An 18,138-nucleotide genomic window follows, 5' to 3' on the forward strand; every position below is an offset into this window, starting at 1 on the left:
CGGCCCGGCCCGCCCCCGCGGGGGGGTAGGGGGACGTGGGGTTGGGTTTTATTTTTTTTTAATGCGTGTGGGTTTGGGGGGTTTTTGTGTGCGCTTTTTTTTTTTTTTCTCCTATTTTTTTTTCCCTCTCCCTTTCCACGAAAAACTTTCTCAACTTTGGTGAACTTTCGGGCTTCAACTTTCTTAAAGGGACCGGCGGCCACAGAGCAGGGGGCGATTTCTTCGGTCTCCCCCCAGGGCTGCAGCCCAACAGCCCTGCGGCAGCGATGCCGAAACCTCCCGCTGAAAGCCGCACCGCAGCCCTTGGGGCTCAGGATGTGGGCTCCATGCCCCAGGGCAGCAGCCCCATATCCCCCAGAACAGCATCCCTTCATCCCTCGGAACGTTATCCCCATATCTTTCTGAGCAGCATCCCCGTATCCCTCAAAACAGCATCCCTGCATCCTCCAGAGCAGCATCCCCTAAGGCAGCAGCCCCTCATTCCCTGGGAGAGCAGCCCAAGTCCTCCTGCAGGAGCAGCCCTGTATCCACCTTCTGCCCTTCTCCGTGTCCACACGGGTCCCTGGACTGACCCCATCCCAATGAAGCAGGCAGGGGGATCTCAGCTGGTACCATACTCAGTGCTGTCTGCCCGCTCAGCCCCAAGGTTGGGTGAAAGAGTGGGAAAACATCAGCTCTACATTACCCTCGTGGTTCCACTGCCACCCCAAGCTGGAAAGGAAATGTGTACCCCCAGCCCTTCACTTCCTCTTTTCCAGGCTGAAGTCCCAGCTCTCAGCTTCTCCTCATAGGGAAGCTGCTTCTGTCCCTTGATCACCCTGGGGGTCTTCGGTGACCGTCGCCTCCCTTCCCTCTCCAGCTCATGGTTTGCCCTTGTGGGGATGCTGTGGGTCACATGTACCTCTTCCTTCACCCGTCCCCCACGGCCATCTCTCCACCACGACCTCATTCCTTCCTATTCAGACTGTGCTGTCCCAACAGAGCTGAACTTCCCTTGAAAATGGAACTCAGTCCATGAGCAGGACACCTGCTGTAGGTCAGGCACATTTTGCCCACATGCATGTCATGAAGTGAGGAGGCTGGGTGCGATCACAGCTGGCTCCTCTGCTCACACCTGGGTCTGGTGCCCTACTCAAGCCCTGTCCTAATCTGCTTCTCCACCTGCTCACATTGGGAACAAATTGCCCTGAACTCAGCCACCCTGGCACGACCAAGGATCTCTGGATCCAGCACCAGCACTAAGGTGGATCCCAAAATTAAGCAAAGCTTGACCATGTCTTCACAGGAGGTAGGGAGCAGTGGGAGCATTGGCGCTGCATTTCCTTGCTTTCTAGGTTGGGGCTGCAGCAGCTGTGGTCATGTGCACGCAACACGGAGGATTTGCACATTGGGCTCTCATACAGATGGTGGCAAGGCAGCTGTTTTTCTAAGGCTGCATAACGAGCTGCTAAGCCAGAGAGCCCAGTCCCTGCCAGGTTGTTGTCCTCCAAGAAGGGAAAACGAAAAAGCACTTTTTAACTAAGAAACCAAATACCTTATTTTAAATGTTGTTCTATGGGGGGTAAAGAGGGAAGTTGGATTTTCTGGAGATCTTCCACACCAGGAATACCTCAGCCCTGGCAAACCCACAGGAGAGCCTCCAGCCTGATCCCAGCGCCGGGGCCATGGCAGGACAAGTGCTTCTCCAGCCTCCAGCAATGCAGCGTGAGGGCATCAGGAAGACATGGAGCCCACAGCAAGCAGAGTACACAGCGGGGTGAGAGTCAGAGAAGAAACAGGAGAGAACTGTGAAAACATGATGCCTGCAGAGATTCAGGCTGAGGGCTTTTTCTTTGGGTTGTTCTGCAGTCCCCACTTCCATACGGAGGTGCTCAGCTTTAGCTGCAGCATCCGAGAGGGTGACCCTGGTTCAGACCAAGCTTCTCCACGCAATATGATTTCACAGCGGCATTCTTCACCCCAAAGCATCTCCCATCCAGCAGCGTCCTCCTCTGCAGCCTGGTTTGAGAGTGAAGGCTGTTGAGTGTTCATAACTACTGAGCACGTCCTGGAGAGGTATTGCTTAAGTACTTTAGTGAAAAACAGGTTGCAATCAGCTGAGAAATCAAGGTGAAACCTGATGAAGTTCAGCAAGAAGCACACAGTCCTGCAGCTGGGGAGGAACAACCCCCAGGGCCGTGCTGGGGCACCCAGCTGGAAGCAGAAATGGCCCCGGGGGTGCTGGGGGCACTGAGGTGACCGTGGGCCAGCAATGTGCCCTTGGGACAAAGGAGTGAGCAGTATCCTGGGTTGCATTGGGCAGAGCACTGCCAGCAGGTGGAGGTCCTCTCCCAAACCTTTTTATCTGTGTTCACATCTCCTATGTGGGTACAAGCCCCACTCAGCTTGCTGCATACGCTGACAGCACCCAAAAGGGTCTGCAAGATAAAACACAGAGCCACCTGCCTGTAGGGAGGCAGAGTTCCCCTTGGGGGACTGTAGGGCTGTCACAGGAGCTGCCTTTCATCCCTGCTAGCCCCAAGCCCTTACAGGCTGCACTTTGGAGGAGGTGCTATGCTGTTTTGCTGTTTCTCACTGCTTATCTGGAAGCTGAGCCTTGGCACTTGTCCCAGAGCAGAGAGGACATACCCGTGTCGTTTCCAAAGTGTTTGAGGGATGTTGATGGGAAAGCGTGCATCCTCCAGGCACAACATGGGTTTTCCTCTGCTCACCACCAACACAGATTTCTCCTCCTCCCACTCTTGTCCGGGAAGGCTCACATATCCAAAACCACTGAGCAAACACTGCTGGAGTCACCGACGGCAGTTTACAGGACCTTAAATCAGCTCTCAGAGACCTTTTTGGCCAGCAGCTGCAGGACGCTTTGGGGCTGAGTTGCTGTTTTCAGTATGGATCAGCATCCAAACATCTGGAGACCAACCCATTATAGCGTTTTATGGTGTTAGTGGGCAGTGACCTCCAGAGCCTTCCATCCAACATCTTGCTCACAGTAGGACTGTCACCAATGCTGGATCAGGCCAATCCTGGCTCGAGAACCTCCAGGCATGGAGCCCCACCACCTCTCCAGGCTCCCACCTTCCTGCAGGGAAGAAGTTTTCCCTAAAATCCAGCCCAGCCATGCCAAGCCACCATCTGTGGCCATAATCCCACCTTCTATCATCTGCCCCTACCAAAGGACACGTAGCTCCACCGTCTTTCTACTAGTCTAGGAGCTGTCACTGCTAATGGACCCATTTGGGCCTCCGTTTGGCCAAACTACCCCAGCCCAGATCCTTGGTGACCCTCTTGCAGTCTCTCCACCCCCCGTTCCCATCTCCACCTCACAGAGGTCACCCCGGTCCCGCAGCCCTTTCCGCCTCTCTGACAAAGATGAAGAGCAGCTCCCAGCACTCTGCGTGCCCTGTGCTGAGCACCATGTGGCCACACCTCTCCCACAAGGGCCCCCCACCTCATAGGTATCGACACACCGATGCGTAAACCTCGCACAGGCATTTCACACCTTCAGCTGTGAGAATGCCAGAAGTTCCATTTCTGAGGGTTCTTCAGGTCTGTTAACCCCGAATCTCCTTTCCTAAGCTAGTACTTTTAAAAAATATGTATATATATCATGGTGATACCCATTTTACAGATGGGAAAATTGAGGCCCAGAGCACCCAGCATCACTAAGCCAATAAGCAAAAGTGCTTTGCCCCTTCGGAGACCCAAATCCTGTTGGATTCGAGGTCAGTGTACATGACACAAGGGCTCCAGAGCAGCAGGAGGATGTGCAAAGGCAGCGCTCGGGGTGCTTAGCATCAGCAAGGTGCAGGTATTGTGCTCCCCTCTGCAGCATCCCAGTGACTCCGGGGCACTACTACAGAGGAAGATCAGCACGAAGGATGGCTGGGATTTGAGGGGACCTGGGTGCCAAAAGATGGGATGCAGACAGCTCCAACAGCACAGGATTTGGGGTGTCCCATAAAGCACAATGGGGAGACACCGGGGCTCGTCCCACATCACATGCCTGCAGCAGCTACTCTGAGCGCTTTCAAACTTTAATTCCTTCCCGCACGTCATTGCCCATCTTCTCCGGCTCTGCCTTGCCCCAGGAGACGCGCTGAAGCTAAGTGAGACAGACAGGGGCTCGGAGGTGTGTGCAAATGCTTGCTCAGACGCACCAGATCTCTGCAAAGCGGCTTTTATGGGCATTTCGGAGCGGCTCCTGGCAGCGCTGCAGGAGCTGAGAGCTGGGGCCGTTCCCTGCTCGCCGCGCCCCGTGACGTCCCAAAGCCGCCCAGTGGGCTTCGGACCAAAAAGAAGTGAGAAGAGCTCAAGTTTAGGAAATCTGAATAAAAAATGCACCAAACAGAAGTGCCTTCTCGGAGCCAGAAGCATGAACAACGAGCCTGCAGGCTTTTCCCTGGTGGACTGCAGATGCAGCATGCCTGCAGTCCCCCGCTGCAAAACGCTGCATGGCTTTTGCAGTTTATTCACCTAGGAAATTCACCTGGCTTTAGTCTGCCCCAAAGCTCTTCTTTTTCTTTTCTTTTCTTTTTCTTTTTTTTTTTTTTTGCCTTGAAGATGAAATGCACAGAAAAAAAAAAATCAGCATACTTCTGAGCTTGTGCAGCGCAGTAACAACACGCTGCTATCCTGTTAGTTTAATAATGTATTGCTTGCACTGTCATATTAATTATGGGCGAATAAAGCAGCGGGAATCTTCTCTGTGGTTACTTATGAAAGGTCCCAGAGACAGCCCTCCCTGCGCCCAGCTCTGGCACTTGTGCCACTTCCAGCTCATGTGGAGCAGAGGGACAGGACGGGGCTCAACCTGAGCCACTGGGAGGTGTGACCGTGTCACACTGTCCTCGTGTGTTGGAGCATGCTGGGTGTCACCGTGCTGGAACACCTCTGGATGTCAGCATCAGGATCCCTCCCTGCCCTTGAGATGGCAGTGGATGGAGCACGTCCCAGCAGCAGGTCCGACTCCAACCATCAGTTCCAGTCCTCCGTCCTTTGTTACATCACCTTCATCCCTACAGACATCATGGAGCATACAGAAGGCTGATGCGCTCCCAAAATTTGCTGTTAAGCAGCTACAAGTCAAGAAGGGCTATGTGATACATTCCCTGGTCATCCCAGAAAGCACAACCAGAGCTCTTCTGAGAAGAAAAGAAAGCCCATGCTCACGCAGGGAATTAACGTCCAGCCCTTTTATGTGCTGGAGACCTTGGAAAACAAAACAAGAGGACTTGTTGTGGATGAATCCTTGGCAACACGGCCAATGTACACACGACCTTCCGACTTGCAAAACAGATGGCCAAAAACCCAAGTGAGCAGCCCCAGCGCACGCAGCATCGCTCGGCTCCCCAGGCACCGCAGCGCTCTGTGGTTCATGGGATGGGACACGAAGGATGGCTGCTGCTCCAGCCTGGATGCAGTGCTTTCTCAGCAGTAGTCACTAGCCTGGAAAAGCCTTCAATCAGCTCTTTTCTGTTTATTATGACCTTACTTAGGATTCTTGGTGCTCCTGTGGGACCCCTGAACTAAGTGTGCATGCCCCTGGTGGCCTCCAGGGTAGGGGAGGAGCCTCCTCGCAGCTTTGTTCCTCCTCGCTGCTGTTCTCTAAGGTCTTGTTGGGCTGGGGGAACTCTGAGCATCACTGAGGACACCTCAGTAATCAGAGTCTACTTTCTACACCCCGTCCTGGGGGAGATATCAGCTCGCCAAACATGTGCAGAGCTCCTGGTGGCTTCGGCCTCACAGCTCCAGCCTCCCATTCCCTGTGCAGAACCGTGCCCTCCTCTCAGAGCCAGCGCTCCCATCCAAGGGCTGTTTGCTGCTCCTCTGTCATGTGGATAACGAGGGATTAGTGAGTCAAGGGAGGATGAGAGCTAAATGAAGCATGACCACCTCAGAAGAAGCTGCTCTATCAATCCTGCTGGAGTGGGTGGCCTCCCAGAGTCAGGAAAGCCAATGCTATGGCTGCACCTTCTCACCAGTCCCATGGCCATCCCCGTGCAGAAGACGCTCACCACGGCTTTGCCAAGCCTACAGGGCTTTTGAGGGCTCCACGGCTTGGCCAAAGCCAGGGTGTTCCCAACAGGATCAGGGAACGTCCCTGTCTCTGTCCCCAGGGCGCCCCAAGTCTCTCCCCTCAGCGTTCCAAGCTTTGGCAGCAAACCAAAGCCATCCATCTTTCCAATCCTTTGTCCCAGAAATGCCAGACTTGTTTAAACTGGACTGTTTAGATGAACCCGCTTATGTCGGCATGTTGGACACCCAGCATGAAGGAGCTCAGCTCACGTTAATCCTGGCACGGCTTGGAAACCGCAGAAAACAAAGAGTTATATCAAGGGATGGTTCCTAGGATGAGCTGCAATTACTTCTGCTCTGCTTTGACCGCAGCACATAAACACTGAGCACCAATAGCTTCAGCTGATGGGACCAACCCCGGGCTGCATGCTGTGCTGGTGCCTGCACTCCAGGCATTTCCCCACATCCCACATTCCTGCAAACACCCATTGCATCACTGATCACCATGCTGTGAGCACTTCCAAGACCTGTGTCTGTAACAGATCCCCACCACCCCTCCGGTGGCTCCCAATCCATGGCTCCCCATCAGCTCCAACCTGGCCATTTCCCTTTCCTCCCACCCCAAATTCTTACATGCCAACTTCCCAGGAATAATCCATCTTCAGGAAGGGAATTATGGCCTGGAAAATTCCAGCCTCAGCACTACAAGCGAGGGGCTATGATGGAAAATGTTTTGCAACCTTTGTTTTTCTACCCTAATGCTGACAACCCCATAATCTCATCAGCTTCCACATGCCCCCCCCCCCCCCCCCACCCCGGAGCCCCGTTATCTCTCCTCCTACACCCCAAGGAACCCTAAAAGCTCCTGGCCGAGCCCCAGAGCTCAGGGGTCCAGCGAGCCCCCTGCACGCACGCACCCTGCCAGGCAAGCCCTGGGAACGGCTGATTTATAGGCTCGTGCCTCGTTATGTTTACGCCAGGCGAGTTATTTAAAACGAGGAGAGCGAGAGGAGCCGGGTTTTGTTTAAAGTCCGGCGAGGAGATTTGCCTTAAATAGTCAAGAGCTGAGATGGGAGGGAGGCCGGCAGCGGTGCAGACCTCCGGGGTGAGAGCGGAGCCGGGCACCGCGGGGGAGCCGGGGGGGGGAGAGGTGGCAGCGGGCTCCTGGTTAACCCTTGGGTGCTGCTCACACCCGTGGCATGTTTCCCCAGTGTGACTCACAAGGAGAGAAGGGGACACATGAAATGGCAGCCCTGAGAGAAACGCAGCCGGCGGTGCGCACCCTGAAGCCTAATGACGGCAATTCATGCAGCAGAAGATGCCGGAGCAGCCCGTCTGTGCCCACCCTCAAGGAAGCCCTGCAGCCTGGCACTGCTCCAGCTAGCAGCCCCCAAGCAGTGACCCCCAGCTGCCTGCCTCCTGCCCTCGAGATCTCCTCGCAAAGGCTGCTGCTGTGAGAGCATGGCATGAGCTGGGTTTGCTCAGTGCAGAGCACGGACACGATAGCTCTCTATAAATACATCCGGGGTCACCACCAGGGACGGGGCAGAGCTATTTAAACTCAAGGGGGATGCTGGCAAAAACAAAAGGCTATATATAAACTTTCCATCAGCAGCGCCAGGCCGGAGGGAAGGTTTTAACTCCTGGAGCAAGGAGGTGGAGGAAGAGCCCCCACTGCAGTGGGGCAAGGCAAGGCTAGTGCTGGGTACAGCCTCCTTTGTTCCCATCCCCAGTGCTGAGCAGAGGGGACACGGCTCCCATCCCTGGTCCAGACAGGGCAGTGAGGGGCAAGAGGCTGCTCAGAGATCTTTCCGTGCTCTTGACCTATTTGGTCAAAAGTGCTGATGAATTGATCGGAATAACAAGCGGCATTACGCATGGACAGAGGGAGCCAAAGCTGCCCTCGTGCCCTTTGCTGATCCCCGAATCCTTGCTCCTTCTGAAATACTGCAGCTGGAGAGAGGGGGAGAGGGGACACAGCACCAGAACGTGAACAGGCACTGGGACACATCCTGGTGCTGCACACACCTGCCCTGGGGAGCTCAGAGCGCTGCGGTGAGCGCTGAGACCGGCTCCATCTGACCTCTGTCCCCCTGCTCCTGCACTGTCACCTTGCTGACGTTGGGCTCAATCTGCCCTGCCCTTGCTGCACCAGGAGGAAGTGTGGGCCTTTGCAGGAGGCTCCTCAACGTTTGCAGTCGTAAACCACAGCAGAGCTGTTTGAGCCTGCCATGCTCCCAAATCCCCTAAGCTGCAGCCCCGATAGCAGCCCCACCAGCATGAGCGGAGTCACGTCCCCAGTGAGAAGTGAGGAGGGCAAAGGGCTGCGGGCACTGAGATGCTGCACCCCAACACGGGCTGGTACCCTGATGTCCCTCAGACAGCGTGGAATGTTCTCTCTGCTCCCCAGAATGGCTTTAATTTCCGCTGTGGTCCAACCAGCTCTGTGCTGTCCCCATTCCCGTAGCCAAAAAGGGGCTGTAAGTCCGTTGGGCCACCCCCACAGGGAAGATCCCCACAGCTTCCCTTCCGGGTCTGGTGTGATCCCTGAGACCACAGGCATGGGTTTGGGGCCCCAACAGCAAAATCTGGGGCAGGCAGCATGGCTGTCAGTGCAGCCACTGCATTCCCCAGGGACAGATAAAAGCACCAGCCAGCAGGGTCCTTGCTACCCTAAAAGGGTTGTCCTGTCACTTGGGCTGGCCTGGCTTGTGTTAGCACTGCGGGAGGAGCCGCGCGTCACTCAAGGAGTGGGTGCCATCGCAGCCCTGCTGGCTCAGGGCCACCTTATCGGCGTGGTGGGGGCTGCTGGAGTATCCTTGGGCCACGTCACCCACGATGGGGATGAGGACGCTGAGGACGAGCCCAAGTGTGGCCGCACGCCCGGCTGGAGCTGTCGCATCCCATCAGGCTCAGCCAGCTGCAACAGCTTGGAGATGCCCGAGCCCCCCACGCTCTCTGAATTCCCCTCCATCCCTTCCAGTCTGTGGTTCCCCCTCCGCGCCCGGCTCCCTCCAGCTGATATCTTCCAGCTGCTGGCCCAGCGCTGCAGCCCCTGCCTGCCCGGCTTTGCAGGGCTCAGTGGGGGGACGCTGCATCCTTCCATCTGAGTTTTGGTACAGCCACGCTCTGTGCCAGCCCCTCTGCTTTTCCTCAGTTAGCCATCAAATATTCATGGCCCTGCGTGGTAAATAAGCATTACGAATTCATGACTTGCTGAATTAAATGGGGTCTGGCTTGGGCCGCTCGGCCAGGCAGAAGGAAGGGCGGCTTTGCCAGCAGCAGGCAGGGCAAAGTGGGGACAACCGGGGTGTCCATGTGTCCCCTGCGCTACGGGCTCCCCCAGGTTGTGCTGCTATGTCCCCAAAAGCCAACAGCATTCAGCATTGAAGCAGTCCCACATCCCAAAGCGATCGCAGTGCTGCAGCCCCCAAGCCCTCACAGTGGGGCTCAGTCGCCCCTACAAATCCATCCAGGACCCACACAGTCCTGCTTGCCCCCAAGATGCTGCAGGAAAGGGGGACCCGAGGCCCAGCTTTGTGGCCTCGAGCAATATTTAGCTGAGCACTATGGTTACGAGACTAACTCAGGTTAATGGATAACACTGCAACTCTTCACCTGGTGCAGGAAACGAGCGCAGGTAGCTTTTCTCAGCACACAGAGGATGGGATCCCCAGGTCTGACATGACATGTGGCACAGGAAAACACACTGGGCTTCACACAGACCCCTCCTCATACTATCAGTTCCCACCGCCGGCGGCTCCCCACTTCCCCTCCACCTCCTCCGTGGGGTCAGGAAGTTCCCACATGGTTTCGCCTGCCCTGTGGTGGCTTTCACATGGAATAACAGCGGAGCCAGACCCCCAAAGATGCTCTGACCCACTGACTCCATCCCCTCGGCTACCGGGGATGGGACCAAGCCCGGTTCCAGGGTGACCCCAAGGCTGAGCTGACAGTGCAGCAGCACCAAATCCTCTCCCTGGCTGGGCTGGGCTGCAGCAAGAAGGTGTTATGGGGTGGAGGGCACAGTGGAAGGGGCTGAGATGAGCGAAAGGATGGGGAGAGCGCTAGGGAGGCAGCAGGCAGCTCTCCCCCAGCTTCGGGATACCCAGGAGGGCACAAGGGCCACAGTGGGAGGCAAGGGGATGGATCCAGTCACTGTGAGCTGCGCAGTGCTGCACAGTGAACAGATCCCAGCTCCCTCACCGGATCCAGACTCAGAGAAATCCAGGCAGCTCATTGAGTGTTTTAGCAAACTTCCGAACCCACACAGAAAAGCTTATTCCCGCACGCTTCCGCTATTTAAAATCAAACATGTCGCTAATTTTTTCCAGGGAAGGCAGTCCCAAAAGCTTGAAATCCTGGTTGGGCGTCAGCGGGACGCGACGCTGAGCTGATCGTACCGGGAGGAAAGCGCTCGTTGTGAAAGAGTGACCCCAACCGTCACGCTGGAAGGAAATCCACGCTGCTCTCAGCCAGCGGGAGAGAGGCGAGGCGTCGGAACACCGCTGCGGGGAGATGCGAGGCAGGGACAGAAGCGACGAGGTGGGTGAAGCAGGGCAGACCCAAGGCTCGCTCTGGCTGGAGATTGGTGCAGTTTGGAGAGGAAGGAAGGGCTGCAAGGGGCTGGTTTGGAAAGGGATCTGGTTCTGTGTTACAAGGTTTGGCAATATTGTAGAGGCTGCAAGATGCGCAGGCTGGTTCGCAGTGTTACCTCCCCAGCAGCAGGCACTGCTGTGTTCCCAGCCCAGGGCTCCCGTGGTGGGATGGGGGCACCGGCAGTTCCCAGCAGAGATGTGGGGAAGGAAGGACCCAAAAGCAGGACTTTGTAAATTGCTACCCTCAAAAACAAGCAAACAAACAAACACTGTCAGATCCAAAAGTGACACATTAATATTTTCCCAAATATTTTTTAGGTTTTACTGTTCAGAAGAGGCTCCAAGCATAATTAAAAAAAAAAAAAAAGAGGAAAACACTGAAAGGCACATGGGATATTTTGCCAGTCCCAAAGAACCCACCCCTTCACCTGGCTTCATGCTGCAGCCAGCGCCAGCTCAGATGGGTACAGGTGCTGCAATGATGGCTGGGCACACAAATGTTGGTGCAGATGTTCAGGACTGCACACTAATGCCAGAGCTGGATCCCATAACCCTGCTTCATTTCAGGGGTGCCTGGCTGCATGTTGGTTCTGTCCCAAAGTCACATCCTTGGGGTCACACCAGGAGGCAGATGTCAGTGCTGCCGGCCATTGCCATTCCTGCACCCAGGGACAGGAGGAGGCAGGGTGCTTTCCCTCAGCCCTGTTTGCATGCTGAGGACGTGCAGAGGCAAACATGAGCTGGGATCCGAAGGACCCAGGTGACAGCTGCCCCTTGGAGTAGCTTCACGAGTCCTTTCAACAGCTAGCAGCCCATAATTACTACATTACGCAGGTTTCAGCAGGTCTAAGAACGCTATCCAAACACCCAGCACGTGTGGGAGCTCCAGTATCACGCATACATTGTGGTGTGAAGCTTTCAGTGCCCTGTTTGGGAAATTCCTCTGTGCAGGTATCTCACGAAGCTTTTTATCAGCATTTCAAAGAAGCACAGGAAACCTGCTCAGGAATCCCCTGCTCAGCTGTTTGATGGGCATTTCCTGAAGTTCTTCCTTGGGAAGTATTTAGATTTTTCCCAAGCTTGGTTTTTCTCAGTGCCTGCTGTCGGAGCCCCAAGGGCTGCAGGATGCACACGAGGACACAGGCACTGGAAATAACTGCAGACGTGGGCTCATGAAGAAGAGGCTTTTGTTTTCCTCGTTGGCACCTGATGCACCTGCAACACAAAGGTGTTTGAGCCCTTAACTGAGAGCAAAGCTGTGCAGAGCCTGGAGAGGCCCTTTTCCTGCTTCCCCCTCCTTTTATTTCCTCTCTCCATTCTTCATGCGAAGCTTTGTTCAAACAGCATTTCCCTGGAACAAGGAGAACTGCTAGGTACTCAGCATGAAAAGTTTTGGCATCTGAATGTGTTCCAAGCTAAGAAATCCACACCAGATTCCCACTGCTCTCCTAACAATGCTGGAAAACAATGTGCAGCACACACCCCTGCAGAGAACCCACCAGGGAGAGCGCTCACACACAGTGGGGCAGGAGCTGCATGTCGGGCGGACGTGGGCAGGGGAGCACCCAGCACCATCCCAGACAGCCATGAGCATCTCTGCAAGGCAAAAAATGGAAAAATGGGCAACAGTAACATCACAGAGTTCACCAAAGAGGAATGGGAAGTCCTGCATTTGGAGAACTGTGCTGGGGCACGCAGCTGGAAGCAGAAATGGCCCTTGAGACAAAGGAGGGAGCGAAAGTCCTGGGCTGCGTTGGGCAGAGCGCTGTCAGCAGGTGGAGGTCTTCCCCCAAAACCTTTTCATGCGTGTTCCTGCCTCCCACAGGGTTACACACATTACATCTTGCTATGCACGCTGGCAGCCCCAGAAAGGGCCTGTGGTCTTCCCTGCAAGATGAAAATCCAGAGCCACTCATCATCTACCTTAAAAGGAGCCTACATAAGAAATACAGACTTTACACCTCCAGAATACGAGAGGTTTCTTCCTCTCTGCATGCCCAACAGAGATTTCTGGGGCTGTTTCAAATCAAGAATGCAATTTTATACAAGTAATCTAAATAACACCTAAAAAAACCCCACAGAGTGCAGCAACTTTGAAACACTACTAAAGTGAAGTTGGGGTTTTGAGACAGCCAATAGAAAGGGTTGCACACTTACACGGCATCTAGCAATTTAGCAATCCACGTCATGAATAAACAATCGACCTCCATCTCTTGGCAAAATATCCATTAAACCTTAAAGAAGAAAATTCTAGGAGACAAGTACCCGTGCCTATTTATACTCACTCACACTAAAAATACCCACAGAGCAGCCTCAACAGTATTTGGAACGCATACAGGAGCCCATCACAAGAAAACCAGCAGCTTCAGGTTGATCAGTGTCCTGGGTTGTGGTTGGGACACAGGGGCTGCAGAGCAAAGTCAGAAGCTGTGCCTCAGCTCCCAGACTGCAAGCGAGGCACGTGGCTTTGCGGGACAATGTTCTTCTCTTTGCCTTCGTTCCCAAGCAGTCTGGAGGGTGAACACATAGTCAGCCTCAGCGGGGAGACCTGAGCAGTTTCACTGAGCCTGCAAATTCCTGTGGGGACACAGAAACATCAGCTTTATGAATCCGACCACGTGGGAATGGAAAGACACCGAGCAGAAGCCCTTGCACGTGCAGAAAACCATGGGAGAGCCATATAGGAGCATGAGGGTTTCTAGAGAGCAACCCCAAGCACAGATGTGCGCAGGCGGTAAGGGAAAGAGGAATGGTGTTACCTCTTCCAGCAGCCCGCAGGATGGGACATGGGCAGGATCAGGTTTGGGAAACATCCGGATACCAGACCTCAGCTGTAGCCTCCGAGTGATCCAGTGGATTAAAACAGGCCCAGACACATTGTTTTGGGGGTGTAGAATTGAGAAAAACAGTATTATTAGAGCAAACAGAGGAGGTGTTTTGCCTGGACAGGTCTGTGAGCTCCTCAGCTCTTTGTTTCCAGAAGCTTCAGCAAGCAGGCACTTTGCAGCCCGGAGCAAATCTGCGCTCCTGGACCACCAGGCTGCCCAGCCAACAGCCAAGGCAAAGCCTCCAGCATCACTTCACAACATGCCTGGAACCCAAACACCGAAACAAAAGGAAAGGCAGCTTCTGAGCGAGCCTTGCTGTGCCGGTGCAGAGCACGCCAGCTGTATTTTGGCTGACTTCAGACAGCTCTATTAGAAACACCTCCGGCTCCATTCAACCCACTGTCACGCAGCGCTGAAAAGCAGCCAAGACGAGATGCCCCAAAGGTGCCTGGTTTTCCCTGAGGACAACAACAGAGCTGCTTGCTCCCAGCTCACACGCAGAGGGCTGAAGAGAGGTGCGACAAAGCCTGTGTTAAATGAACAAGGGAGAGGAGATGTGCCAGAAGGAATGAGCTCATTGCAAAAGTAATTGGAAGGGCTTTTACAAAAATCAATACGAAGACCTAGCTGGATTCAGATGTGCAGTGTGTCAGAGCAAGACACCTCCTCACAGCCCGTCTGCTTTCCATGTCACATCCACCAGCCCTTTTGCTTTCTATCAGCCACAGCATTTCCTTTGCACCTACCGGTGTGCCACAAAACAAGGCAGCTTGCATGCCACTTGTCTGCACGCTGGGAAGCATGTTCCTGCCTTTATGTTTTAAACACAATATTTAGCTCCCCAAAGGCCTTCCTTTCCCCAGGCGGGTCCCTCCAGAAAAGCACTCCTCTCTCTTCATTAGCAATTTGTCCTCAGATGTTTCCCCAGGGCTCGTTTTTGGCACTCGGTGCCATCCACCAGAGCCTGCACCAAGAGGGCTTGGCTGTATCCTACAGCACGAACCACGAGCATCCGACACCATGAGCAGCCAAAGAAAAGGGCTCCGGGCACAGAGGAACAGGGAGGCCAAGATGACGCAGAAAAGAAGCAGTGAGCATCCTCCCATCACAGCAAACAGAGGCAGAGAAACTCAGACACCTTTATTTTGACCAAGGGAAGCGAGCTGACGCAGCCACAAGCTGGGAGCCACATGCCCGAACCTCTCACTTACACATTCCTGCCTTTGCTGTAGGCTTTGTTCTTCGTGGCTTATTTTTTCCATCACACCTCATTTCCAGGTGGTGCTATGCCAAGTGATCACAGGCGGAGGAAGTGTCTTTTTCCAGTACTTGAGGTAAAACCCTGCCTCCCTTTGCAGGGCAACCCATCCTGACACTGTGCAGGATTGCTGGGGATCCACATGTCTCTCGCAGCAGCACCTGAACCCATGACCATCTCACTGATGCAAGCAGAGCCCTCTGATGTCTGCAAAGGCTTGGGGACTGGCCCAGAACATCTTCAGAGCACGCTGCTCGTTGGTGACATGCAGAACCACAACGGACCGATGGATGGGCTACCACGTCTTATCACCTGCTCTCATCTCCTGCCTATGTTCTTATTTCTGCCTGCTCAAGACCTTGGATGCACCAGTATCGCCTCTGCTAAGCTTGAAGCTCAGCGTGCTCTGAAACAACATGTTCCTTGACCTGCTTTTCTCTCATCACTAATTCACACCTAGCAGATTTTCAACTTAGCTCATGCATGAACTCTGCGCTGACACCACTTAATGGCTAAGTAACAAATTCTGACAGAGCTCATTAAAAAACAGAGGGACATGGATGGCAGCACCGTGCCTCAGCTCTGACCCCCAGCTCCAGGCAGGTCTGCCAGGGAATCAACTCACTGCGATGGAAATACGAAGGAACAGCAGAAAACTGTATCAGCATGGCTTGCTTCAGCCATTAAAACCCATCCCCGAGGTGGACAATCACACGAGAACTCTGAGACATGATTCCAGCCTCACAGCCCTGCAGGCCGACCGGCTTCCCTGAGCACATCCACGGCTCACCCAGAAACATGGGAAGCCAAAACCAGGTGTCAGGAACGCTGCTGGTGCTGCAGCACCGGTAATGCAATACGTGTCAGCACAGGAAGGCCAAACTGGCAGCCTGGGAGGACCAAGGTATGAAAACAAAATTTCTTGGCAGCGTTCCGTTTTGTATTTTTTTTTCCCCCTGGCAAAACAAGATCCTAACAGAAAAAGAGCAATCACAAAAGCAGGGTGAAAAGGCTGCAGCTGAAGACATAACTGTATTCCCAGATACGTTCTCAGCCCTAGAAAGTTCAGAACGGCACATTTCTAAAGACAGTTTTAAATAACTACAGGGTATTAATTACTTGGAAAGCTACCGACCTTTTTCTATCTTTAATTTGAAAGCTCTGATCCTAAATGTTTTCCATGAGACAGCACCCCTCCGACACAGCTATGTGGCACTGAGGGCTCTGAGGTTCTGGTTGCGATGGTGAGGGCGCAGCCAAGGGAAAAGCACGCGGTACTCACTGTGGGAGCAGGCAGAGGGAAAGGCTACAGCTTCCCTAGTACAACCAGCTCTGCAGCAGCACGGGTTTCCTTATCTGCGAGGCTGCATGGCTGCGAGGTCGGCGGGGAGCTGGTGACTGCATTGCCACGGAGCCAGCCAGAAGGGTGAACGCACTTATGGCCGTTTCTCACACAAACTCATGGCCAGGACTGATGCCAAGGAAGAATGCAGAGCAAACGTTCAAGAGACGATCCCTTCCCACGGGAACCCTGCTGTCCTCTGCAGGCCTGAACACCTGGGTAGCATCTCTGCTGTCAGTCCCATGTTCAGGAAGGCTGTGACCAACCAGTTGTCCTCCTGTCATCTCCTCCTCGCCTTTCTCCACCTGGCATCTTCCACCCCAGGCAGCACTGTGAGGCTGCCAGGCCCTTAAACGTCGAGGCCTGCAGACATCATCACCTGGAATTTGGGATAACGAATCCTAAAACTGGCACAACAAACAGCAAAGCAGCTCTGAGGTGCCAGCCCTACCTCACGGTGGTTGCAGCACAAGAAGTGTTCCCAGGCCGGGAAAGGAACACACTCTGCTGGACTGCCACGTGGGATGGCATGCTAAAAGAACGCACAGAGCTTTGGGAGCTGGGAAGCTGCTTGCCTAGTGAACTGTCACTCTAGGCAGCAGGATGACAGCGCCCAGCAAAGCCTCGCTGCTGTACAGCAAGGACAGCAAAAAGGGGCAGAGAAATGCCCTAAGAACAACAGCAGCGCACTGCTTTGCAGTGCTGGCAAATGGAAGAGTCACACGTGCCACAGACCCCACTGGCAGTGAGAAGTGCCTTGGGAACGGGCAGGCAGGGGTGGAACCACCATCCTAGCAGCACATCTGGGCACCCTGCAAAATACCCAGAAGCACTGGGGATGGCGGACACATGTGTGCTGCAGGCACAGAGACACCCAAAGCATCTCAGCAAAGCTTCTCAGAGCTGCAAGCAGCAGCAAAGGCCTCGCGCTCAGCAAAACGTTCCTCGGCACAGATGGGGACACGAAGGGACGCGCAATGAAATCCTTCCCGGGGGATTCAAAAATAATATCGTGTACATTCCAGCTTCCCGAACAACAATCGCCTGCAAGGCAGGCACTGTGGGAAAGTCTCAGCTTGCTTTTCCTGGGTATTATAAATAGAATTACGGCTGTGAGCAAGGCTTTCAGCACGGAGGAAGGGGGAAAGGCCATTTGCTGGGCTGTGTTTGAACTCGGGCTCTGGCTGGAGGCCAGCTTTCTGCACAACAGCTGGTCACTTCCTGCCAAAGCAACGCAAGCGCTGGGAACCAGGGAGCCCCGAAGCAGCGCTGCCTGCAGGCTGGAGCCCGTGGACAGGGACAGGCAGCGTGAGAGAGGGCGAGTAGGTGTGAGGCTTCCCCAGATGCGCTGCAGCTCAGCTCCCAGAGGCCTGAGGAACTTCTCTTGCAGCAGGCTGAACCCACCACAGCTCACAGCTTGCTCGCACTGCCCAGCTCCCCAGGCTCCGTGCCCCACTGCCCATCACAAGAGCGTGCAGAGTCCTGCAAGAGGCAGCTGTGTGTGCTGATGGCCACATTCCCATTTCTCTTGTCCTCCTGGCTCCTACTCGTCTGGGTTATGGGTCCGTATGTCCCCCTGGCTCCTACTCGTCTGGGTTATGGGTCCGTAGGTCCTTCTGGTTTCTATACATCCAGGTTATGGGTCTGTAGGTCTTTTTGGCTCCTCCTTATCTGCATTAGGAGTCTGTAGGACCTTCTGGGTCCTACTCATGTGAACGATGGCTCTGTAGTCCTTCTGGTTTCTATACACCTGGGTTATGGGTCCGTATGTCCTCCTGGCTCCTACTCATCTGGGCTATGGGTCAATAGGTCCCCAGACCACCTCTGAAGTACCACTACCACGTACCAGGCAGGCTATCACGCATCACAGCCACGGGTGGGCCCTGCGGAGGTACCCCCGGGCCCAGGAGCAGACAGACTCACAGACCCTCAGACCCACGGATGCTGGAACCGCCGCCGGGTCCCCGCGGCCCAACCCCCGCGAGGCGCAGGGCTGAGGGGAGAAGCGCAGCACGCATGCGCGGCAGGGGCGCGCGCCGCCTTTGTTTGGGGCGGTGGATCTTCCCGGCCTGCCCGGCGCGCGCGGTAGGGGGCGTG

At 54.7% G+C, this 18,138-nt stretch overlaps 1 long non-coding RNA gene across 1 annotated transcript; it reads right to left on the reverse strand.

Moving 5' to 3' along the window:
• Positions 1 to 10,068: 10,068 nt before the first annotated feature.
• On the reverse strand, positions 10,069 to 18,028 carry LOC124417119. The gene is made up of 3 exons (XR_006931107.1): positions 13,373 to 18,028; positions 12,903 to 13,190; positions 10,069 to 11,828 (listed from the first exon to the last, which is right to left on the reverse strand). It is a non-coding gene; the product is annotated as an uncharacterized LOC124417119 (long non-coding RNA).
• Between the last annotated feature and the right edge of the window lie 110 nt (positions 18,029 to 18,138).

Source organism: Gallus gallus, chromosome 10 (genome assembly GCF_016699485.2).
Source record: "Gallus gallus isolate bGalGal1 chromosome 10, bGalGal1.mat.broiler.GRCg7b, whole genome shotgun sequence".
Taxonomy (NCBI): Eukaryota; Metazoa; Chordata; class Aves; order Galliformes; family Phasianidae; genus Gallus; species Gallus gallus.